General features: G+C 52.2%; 1 long non-coding RNA gene across 1 annotated transcript; it reads right to left on the bottom strand.

Annotated features, from left to right (window-relative positions):
• Window positions 1-225: 225 nt before the first annotated feature.
• Window positions 226-6,164, bottom strand: LOC122474652. The gene is made up of 3 exons (XR_006294969.1): window positions 5,551-6,164; window positions 5,051-5,289; window positions 226-3,623 (listed from the first exon to the last, which is right to left on the bottom strand). It is a non-coding gene; the product is annotated as an uncharacterized LOC122474652 (long non-coding RNA).
• Window positions 6,165-8,487: the final 2,323 nt, after the last annotated feature.

Below are 8,487 nucleotides of genomic sequence, written 5' to 3'. Positions count from 1 at the left end.
TCCATGCGGGGCTCGAACTCACGGACCTCGAGGTCATGAGCTGAGCCGAGGTCAGACACTCAACGGACTGAGCCACCCAGGCACCCCTGATGGAACACTTTCATATGTGGCCCCGTGTTCATCTCATGCGCTCTCCTTAATCCCCATCATGCATTTCCCCACCCGTCCCCCCACCTCAGTTTGTTCTCTACAGTGAGGAGTCTGTTTCTTGGTTCGTTCCTCTCTTCTTTCTGCCCCCTGCCCCCCACCTGCTTCGCTCATTTGTAAGGAGTCAGCTTCTTGCTCTCTTTCTCTTTCCCCCTTGGCAGGTGGAGCCCCGGCCGCCCGCATGGCTCCGCTGAGTGCAGGAGGGACGCCTGGGTGGCAGTCATTGGAAGCACAATATTCTGGGGTGACATTGGCGACCGAAATTAATTCCCCAGCCTGGGCACTTAAAACTCATGATGCATATCTAAACGAGAGACTCCTGCAGCCTCTGACCTTGGAGTGAAAACCCCAGAACAGCTAGAATGACTCACTCTTCAGAGTCTCCAGCCTGGAAGCAAACAGTGAGGGGCCTTCGAAAGACCCTGAAAGTATCTTTAAATAAAAATGTCTCCTTCTCTGTGGGTCAGCCGTGTGGCTCATCAGCCACTTTTCCTGGAGCTGTGGGGCTGCGGACAGCGGTCCCCCTGAGCCGCCACCTCCATCACGCTCCATGAAGGGCTCGCAAGGACGGACCCCAGGCTGAATGAGTGACAAGCGGGACTCTCCTTCCAAAGGCAGGTCACACCCTCTGGAACGAGACCGCACCACTGAGTTCGAGTTCAGCCACAACCGTGATGCTCTGGGCCTCGGTTTTGTCGACTGAAAATGGGCCCAGTAAGCACGCTTCCACGAGTCACCTCCTGCGAAGCACTCAGCCCCAAAACGTTCCAGGAACCATTCTTGTTTCTTCACCGGGAGCGTACTCTGCCCGCTCATTAGCGGCCACAGGTACTGGATGTGTGTGGCTAGGACGCCCCTGTCATTGCAGGATGTTCCGTGGACAGCATCGTGCTCAAGCTAGGCAGCCTGACAGGGCAGGCAGGGAGGTGACCCCCCGCGTCGCGGTTTCAGGATGTGGCGGTCTGGGGGGAAGGCGGTCAAGGTGATGACCGTGGAGGAGGTGGCTTACACCGAGATATTCTATGGATATGCTTTTGTCCTTCTGCAAACGCGTAATACCACCAACGTGTCCGCCTTTGGATACAACTTGTGTTCAGTTGGCATGACTCACAAGCCCTACAATCTTCTTCCTCCTCCTCCTCTTCCTCTTCGGTGTTGCCTCTGTCTTAGGTCGTCAGTAGCCTTACGCCCTCTGCCACCGAACCTCTTTCTGTGGCTCTGATGATCTGCCGGCAATAATGCGTAACACAATCGGATGAATGGTGTTCCTAAGTGTAAAATCAACAGGTTCTTTTACGTTAAAGAAATTATACAAATTCTTGAACCTGTGTGGGTGTTGTTTCCAGGCACTTTTCTCGATAAAGAACTAATGAGATGAATGGAAATTGATAGGAAGTAAGTAATCGATGGAATAAATACTGGTTTTACTAAAACCCAAGTTCCTTTATTAAGAACAAGAAAAAAAGCAGTAGCATAACATTCAAAGTAAAATGTTAGTAAAGGAATGCATGATATTTGGTTGGATCCCAGATTTAGAAAAATACAAGAACAAAAAGCAACAGCAGCAAACCCCAGCCCCAAAGGACATTATCAGCACAAATAGAAAAATGTGACCACGGACCATCTTTTTAGGTAATGGCATTATTTCAGGGTTAACTTTCCTGAGTGTGGCAATTAATTGATTTTTTTTTTTTTAGGAGACAGATGCCAAAGTATTCGGTGGTGAGGTGTCATGATGTCTGCAATTAACTCTCAGATTGTCCATCAGAAAAAGTACTTATGTGAGCGTATGTGTGAGAGCGTGTGTGTGAATGTGCAGTGTGTGTGTGTGTGTGTGTGTGTAATTTTTGCCTGTGGACATAGGCATGTGTGTGTCACATACCGATGGATCTGGGACAAGCACGGAAAAACATTAGCAATTGGTTAATCTAGGTGAAGGATACGTAGACGTTCATCCGATTATTTTTGCAACTTTTCTGTAGGTTGAACATTTCATAATGAAAGGCGGAAGAGAGGCTAAGGAGTTTTTTAAATGGCGTGGTAAGAATATATTTCCATGTAAAAAAGGCCACGTCTCTAACCTTTCAAAATCAACTGGTGGGTAAACATCACTTTGTATATTTGAATTCCTTTGTTTCCAGTGGAATATTTTCTCCTTCTTTTCAAAATATGGGTCCCAGTTTACTAAACTGGATATATTTTGTGCTTGGATTTAAAGTGTACCGTCCCCTAGTGCTTTTGTATAAACTTATTTGCGAATGAAATCTTAACTTTGAGGATAAAACCTCAGCATGTCCGAGTCAGACCCTTGGGCATCTCAAGGACAAATTCCGGTAAGTGCTGTCATCCCCTTCTGAGGAGCCAATGCGCTCCCACAGCCCAGGAGGACTTCCAATATTCTACACACATGTTGAGGGGCACCCAGCAGCGACACGTTTTGGCCTCATAGACAACACTGGGCCACGGGGACTGTGGAGAAGGATCTCTGGTCCTGGTGCAAACACAGGTTAAGAAGACTTCTCCCTTCCACGTGCATCGCTTAGGATTCTTTGCCACATGTGACGGAAACCTTGGTCAAAACTGGAGTAAGCAAGGACAGGAAAGGAATGGCTCCATTGCTGCAAAGGAGGAGGAGGACAGGCAGGTTCCATTGCTCACAGCACAAGGACTCCCTGTGGTTCTGCCTCCCCTGGAGCTCCATTCCCAAGTCCTTGGCCAAGCATACCAATATGGCGGCCCAGACCCTGGGGATCCATGGAGGAACCTGAAGAGCTGTTTCCCAGGGGTTCTGGGAGAGGCCGCCCTGGGTCTCAGGGCGTCACGTGCCCATCTCTGATCCATGAGGGAGGAGGCTGTTGAATAAAAAACACAGCCGTGAAAATGCCCTGAGCAGATGAAACCACTTTGGTCATACAAACAAAGCTTAATTTAGATTATTTTGCAAGACTGACTGGACCTGGGTCAGTCCTTTGCTTGCGCCTCTGGAAGTCACAAGCAAAACTTGAACGGTTTCCCAAGGTTGGTATGAGGTAACCACTCACCAATTCCCTATGACTTAAGAAAATTCTAGCGTTAGGACCAAACCCTGGAAGAACACACAGCCACTGCCTTCTCACCATATGAGCTGCTTTATAAGAATCCACCCCCGAGCCTCACGCTACCTTCCGGTTTGAGTGCTCCCGGTTTGCAAACTTCCTTTTTGGTGTGTGCATGATAAACTTTTACTGATTGCTACCACGGTGATTCACTGGTTTTACTTCTGTTATTTCTGAACCTTTGACAAAGTGAACGCTCTCGCTCCCGGATGCCGTGTTCGCTGGAGGAAACGGACGCACACAGTCACCCACTCCACCATCCAGGGTGCTGAGGTCAGGACCCGGCGGTCCCCAAGTGTCGGCCAGCAGAAGTGGGGTGCATGACGTTGGAGTCCCGTGCCTCCCCAGAAATCATCCAGATGACTTAATGGAGCATACGACCTGGGATAGAGAAGGAAGGGCGTTCAAGGAGGTAAAAGAAACATCTTACTGTTCTTTCTCATCTGAAACATTGTCAATCTGCAATAATCCAGATGCCCTCTGGGTGGATAGAGGACCCTCTTTGTTGAAGAGCCTCATCTGGCTTAAAGTTGGAACAGGAGATCTTCTGTTGGAACCTCTTTCAGTGTGGACTCATTACAATAGAAACTCACTAACATTTCTGGTGTCCCACCCTGATCCCTACCTCTTGTGTCCTCCAGGAGCTCCTGATGGATGCTGTCTGGCTGGAACTATAGGTTTCTGGCATGGAAAAGTCTAAGTGGGGGCCCAGGGACGACTGCCCTCAACTCTGTCAACTGCGTTCCCTGAGAGAGCCCAGCAGTATGCTGGCTGCACTTGGGATGCAGGGAAGGGGGCTTGGGGGGTGTCCAAGGTCAGTTCTTCCCAAGTCCACCCTGAGACTAGGGTCTGAGTCCAAGGAATGTACTAGGCGCTGTTCCCAGCAAGCCCTGATAAGGAGCGCAAGTAAGACAGAAGAGAAGCAAGCCAACGTGGGGTGTTTTACTGAAGTCATTGCCATGGACAGTGCTGGATCAACCCCGTTGGTCTTGAGATGGGTGGAAAGTGGACAACACACCTTAGCCTTGTCCCACCCGAAGGTCAAAGAGTCCAGGACCTTAATTTGCCAACTTCTGTGGGTTCATGAGTTCAAGGTTATGCCTGGGGTCTTTGACTCCCTGCCACTTTGCATCAATCCTATGTAGGGGGTCAGGCCCATAGGGTCCTCAGATGGACGGGTGTGGATGCTTCTATAAGAACCCACCAGGGCACATGGCTTCGGTGACTGCCCGGGAGTAGGGAGGGCTGACTCGGCTGCAGGAGATGTCTTGTTAGGTGCTTGTCGGAAATGGTCTAACGGTCCCCCCACGAAGGGCTCATGCCCCAGGGCTGCCTTTCAGGTCCCCTGAGGGGGCGGGAACACCTGCTCTCACAGGCTCAGATGTCACGTAATTCACAAGGAGCCAAATGAGATTAGAAACTGTAGGAGAGGGCAGGACGCAGGGCTACCGACTACTGCAGCCACCTGGCCGTCTCAGCGGGGACATGGCGACCCTGCCCAGCGTTGGTCCCGAAGAGGTTCAGCCCACACATGGTGGAGAGATCGAACGGCCAAGCTGAGTGAAATCTTGAACATGTTCGCTTTCCTGCTCGACGGGGTTGCTGAGGTAGCAGCCACAAGGGGAAAGAGGTGCTAAAGGCAATACGTTCTTATACAATCGGGGCACCAAACCCAGTCTGGTAAAAGAACTTGGGGCCAAGAAGAAGGAGGTCTGGGTGTCTCTCTACTTACCGTCAAAGTCCACAGAGCGGAATACTAGAGCCCTCTAGACAGACGACTGAGTTTAAAGCTCACCTCTTGTACTCACCATGGGTCTTTGGGCAAAGGATATTCATCTTCTCTGAGCTTCTATTTTCTCATGTGAAAACTCAGGATGGCACAACTTATCTTGCAGATTTGTCCTGGGGGTTACACGGGATGGCGCGAGGCACTCGCGTTACGGGGACTCGGTCGCGGAGGTATCGGCTGGCTCGGCCCTGCTGTCGCTAGACGGGCGCCTCGTCACAGGTTTTATAACCGCGTTACATGTCAATGACCCTGTTATTTCTGTAAGAAGGCCAGGGGAGAGGAAGAACAAAGAGGAAAAAATAGACACTCACAAGGGAAGAAACTTAAATCCCCCAGGGAGACAGTCGACTCTGGGCAAGCTATTAATACAGGAAAGCTCTCAACGTATGTGGAGCGTGTCCATTTTCTTGGCGTGAATTCAATTTGGTGTCCTCTCTAGTGGAATGCTAAGTGGACGGGGTGGGAGAGGCATAGAAAGGCCAAGAAAAAGCTTTTATGGATGAACCCCTTCCCACTTACCCAGAAAGACCTGAGGAATCGTCGGGGCCTGAATCAACAAGCCAGCTCAGCAGCTCTCCACGTGAACATCTTTGGCTGCGGCCACAAAAATCTTGACTTTGTGCTCAAAATAGAGCACTGATTCAGAAGGCTTCCTGATAAGAGACCAAAACGAAACAGTAAATTGTACTGTCACAAAAGACAAGGGAGGGTTTTAAAGCTCTATTTTGGGGGCCCCTTCTCTCTTCCCTCTGCAGGCTGAAGTCATTATCTGCAGTGTGGGCCTGTGGGCTCCCAGCCCGCGTTCCGGCGGTTCTGGGGGGGGGACAGGAGCTTACTCACATGGTGGGAAAGACTGATTGCTTGGCGTGCTTGTTGTTCATGAGGGCTCAGTGGCTGAAGACCTTTATTGTTGTTGCCATGTAAGACCTTCAGTCATTAGGCAAGCTGCGGGCTCTGGAATAATCTATTTCGGGATACTTGATACAGAATGGAGTTATGTGACAGCCCCACTGTCATGCCCAGAAATTGGAATTTGGAGGCGAAAGCAATGAGCCGGTAGTAAGTTTCCTTGAAAACTAGCCTTTGTTGATATGACACAAAGGCTTCGCCTTTGCGAGCAGCACAGTAGAGAAGTCTGCCTCTTGCCACATATCCCTGCGGGTCTGTTTCTGTCACAGTGGGATGGAGCTGACTGTCCTGCAGCCTTAGAATGTCCCCAGAGACAAGATCCCCAGGCCACCTTCCCCATGGGGTGCTTGTCAAATACAGCCATGCCGATGTGGCGCCCGGGTGGCTCGGTCAGTTAAGCATCTGACTTCGGCTCAGGCCATGATCTCAAGGTTCACGAGTTCGGGCCCCTCATCGGGCTCCGGGCTGACAGCGCAGAGCCTGGAACCTGCTTGGGTTTCTGTGTCTCCCTGTCTCTCTCTGCCCCTCCCCTGCTCTCGCTCTGTCTCTCTGGCTCAATAATAAAATAAACATTAATTTTTTTTTTTAATACAGCCATGCCGACATAATCGGGCCATTTCGTGTTCCCAGCACATTTTTAAAACTTTTTCATCTTGACGTCATTTCACATGTGCAGAAATTTGCAAGAGAAGTAAAAATGCCCCCCCCCAGATGCCCTCCACCCAGATCCCCTGGATGTTAGCATTTCACCACACCTGCCTTACTGTGTGCTGTAGGCGCAGAGCATTTCTCCTGGGCCATTTGAGACAGAGGTGTAGCTACCGTCCCCTCTATTCTGAAATGCTCCCGTGTGTCCTGCCTGGAGGCATTCTTTTACACAAGTACACACACACGCAATGACAAAACCGGAAACTTGACACGGACGTACTAATTTCACAGAATATCGAGGCCTTCTTCAAATGTCACCAGTTGTCCCAGCAATGTCCTTTAGAGGACAGGACAAAGGAATCCTGGTCCAGGATCACACACTGCATCCAGTTGCTGGTTCTCTTCGAGCCCCTTTAATCCGGAACAGCCCCGCAGGTTGTCACGAGATCAATATGTTTAAGGAATACAAGCCGGTTACTTTGGAAAGCGTCTCTCCCTTTGGACCGAAGGAATGAATTACCCAGAACGTCGACTTCCGGCAACGATCAGAGTAACGATGGATTCGGTTCGTCATCGGCGGACGCCAGAACGTGCAGGTGACGGTTCGACAGACTTAGCACGTTCACGCTGGCCGCGAGCACCGCCCCAAGAGCCAGCGCTCCTGGGTTACAAGGGGGGGAAGACCAGCGTCAGGGCGGAGAAGCCTGGCCCGCCCGCCTGAACTAGGCCACTAGGGAATCGGGGATGCGCTGACTTCAGGCACCTGCTGATGCGACGGGCTGAGAAAACAGGGCACTTGACTTCGGTCGGGTTCCCGCCCGGAATGCAGAACCTGGATGTGTTCGTGACCACCCAGGTGAGCGCAGCAGAGCGTGAGCCCGGCGTGAGGCCACGTAGGGCTGCGGGCCCTTCCCGGATGAGAGGTGCTCTCGCCCTGCAGCCCCACTCACCCCGCGAGCTGGGCAGAACCCACCGGAGCTCCAGGCTCAAGAGGGGCCTTCCCCGGCTCCCCCTGCCCGCACGGGGCCCCCTTCCTCTAAACTCAGGAGGAACTCGCTGGCCCACCTATTTCCCAACAATCCTCGGCTTGGACCCCTTGTTTCATATCCTCCTTTTCCCACGGCGTCCTGGAGACCATGAAACGCTTACGGTTTAATTAGCACCGTCAGGGCCAGCGTCATCCTTGACCCTGACTCAGCTTCCCCCGTGGAGCTGCGCGCCTCCCCCCCACATCCTTCCTTCTGTTTTCTCTCCACTGTGTTAAGAAAGAGCGTGCTCTGTTGGCTGAGTGTTAAGTGTTTCTCCCGAGCGAGCCATTGCTCAGGTACTGACTGCTGGCTCCCTCCTCACCGGCAGCTCCGACCCCTGGCTCAGCCTGGTGGGGATGCTTGGGGTCATGGGGGGGGGCTCTTTTCACAGAGCAGGGGGCGCTACTGGGCTCAGGGGAGGGCGGATGATGGTCCCAGCCCTCCTGGAATATACTCGGGGAGGGGAGAAAGCTGGAGGGTAGCAGGCAGAGGGAGGTGAAAAGTTATTTGGGGCGTGGGCATGCAGGGTGCCGTGGAGCCTCCCATGGAGATGCCCTGGGGGCAGCTGGCTGTTTGCACCTAGAGCTCAGAAGGGAGACCGGGGCGGCGGGGGGGCGGAGGGTGAGGGAGAGCACTGCTGGTGGACATCACATGGGAGCAGGTGCAGGATGTGAAGAGCCCTCCCAGGAAGACGAGGTCCTGCAGAAACTGTCCCTGTAAGGACGCCCGACACCTCATTCCCTTTCTGTGTTGTTTTCCACGGGGCTTTCCAGCCATGACCAAAGGGACATGGGGCTTGCGTTGAGCTGAGAGCTCGTAACGTGACCGCCTGAGCTCAGCTACGACGTTCGAGAGCCCCAACTTGGTTTTG

The sequence above is a fragment of the Prionailurus bengalensis genome, chromosome D4, assembly GCF_016509475.1.
Source record: "Prionailurus bengalensis isolate Pbe53 chromosome D4, Fcat_Pben_1.1_paternal_pri, whole genome shotgun sequence".
In the NCBI taxonomy this organism is placed as follows: domain Eukaryota; kingdom Metazoa; phylum Chordata; class Mammalia; order Carnivora; family Felidae; genus Prionailurus; species Prionailurus bengalensis.
This window is presented reverse-complemented; position numbering and strand designations above follow the sequence as displayed.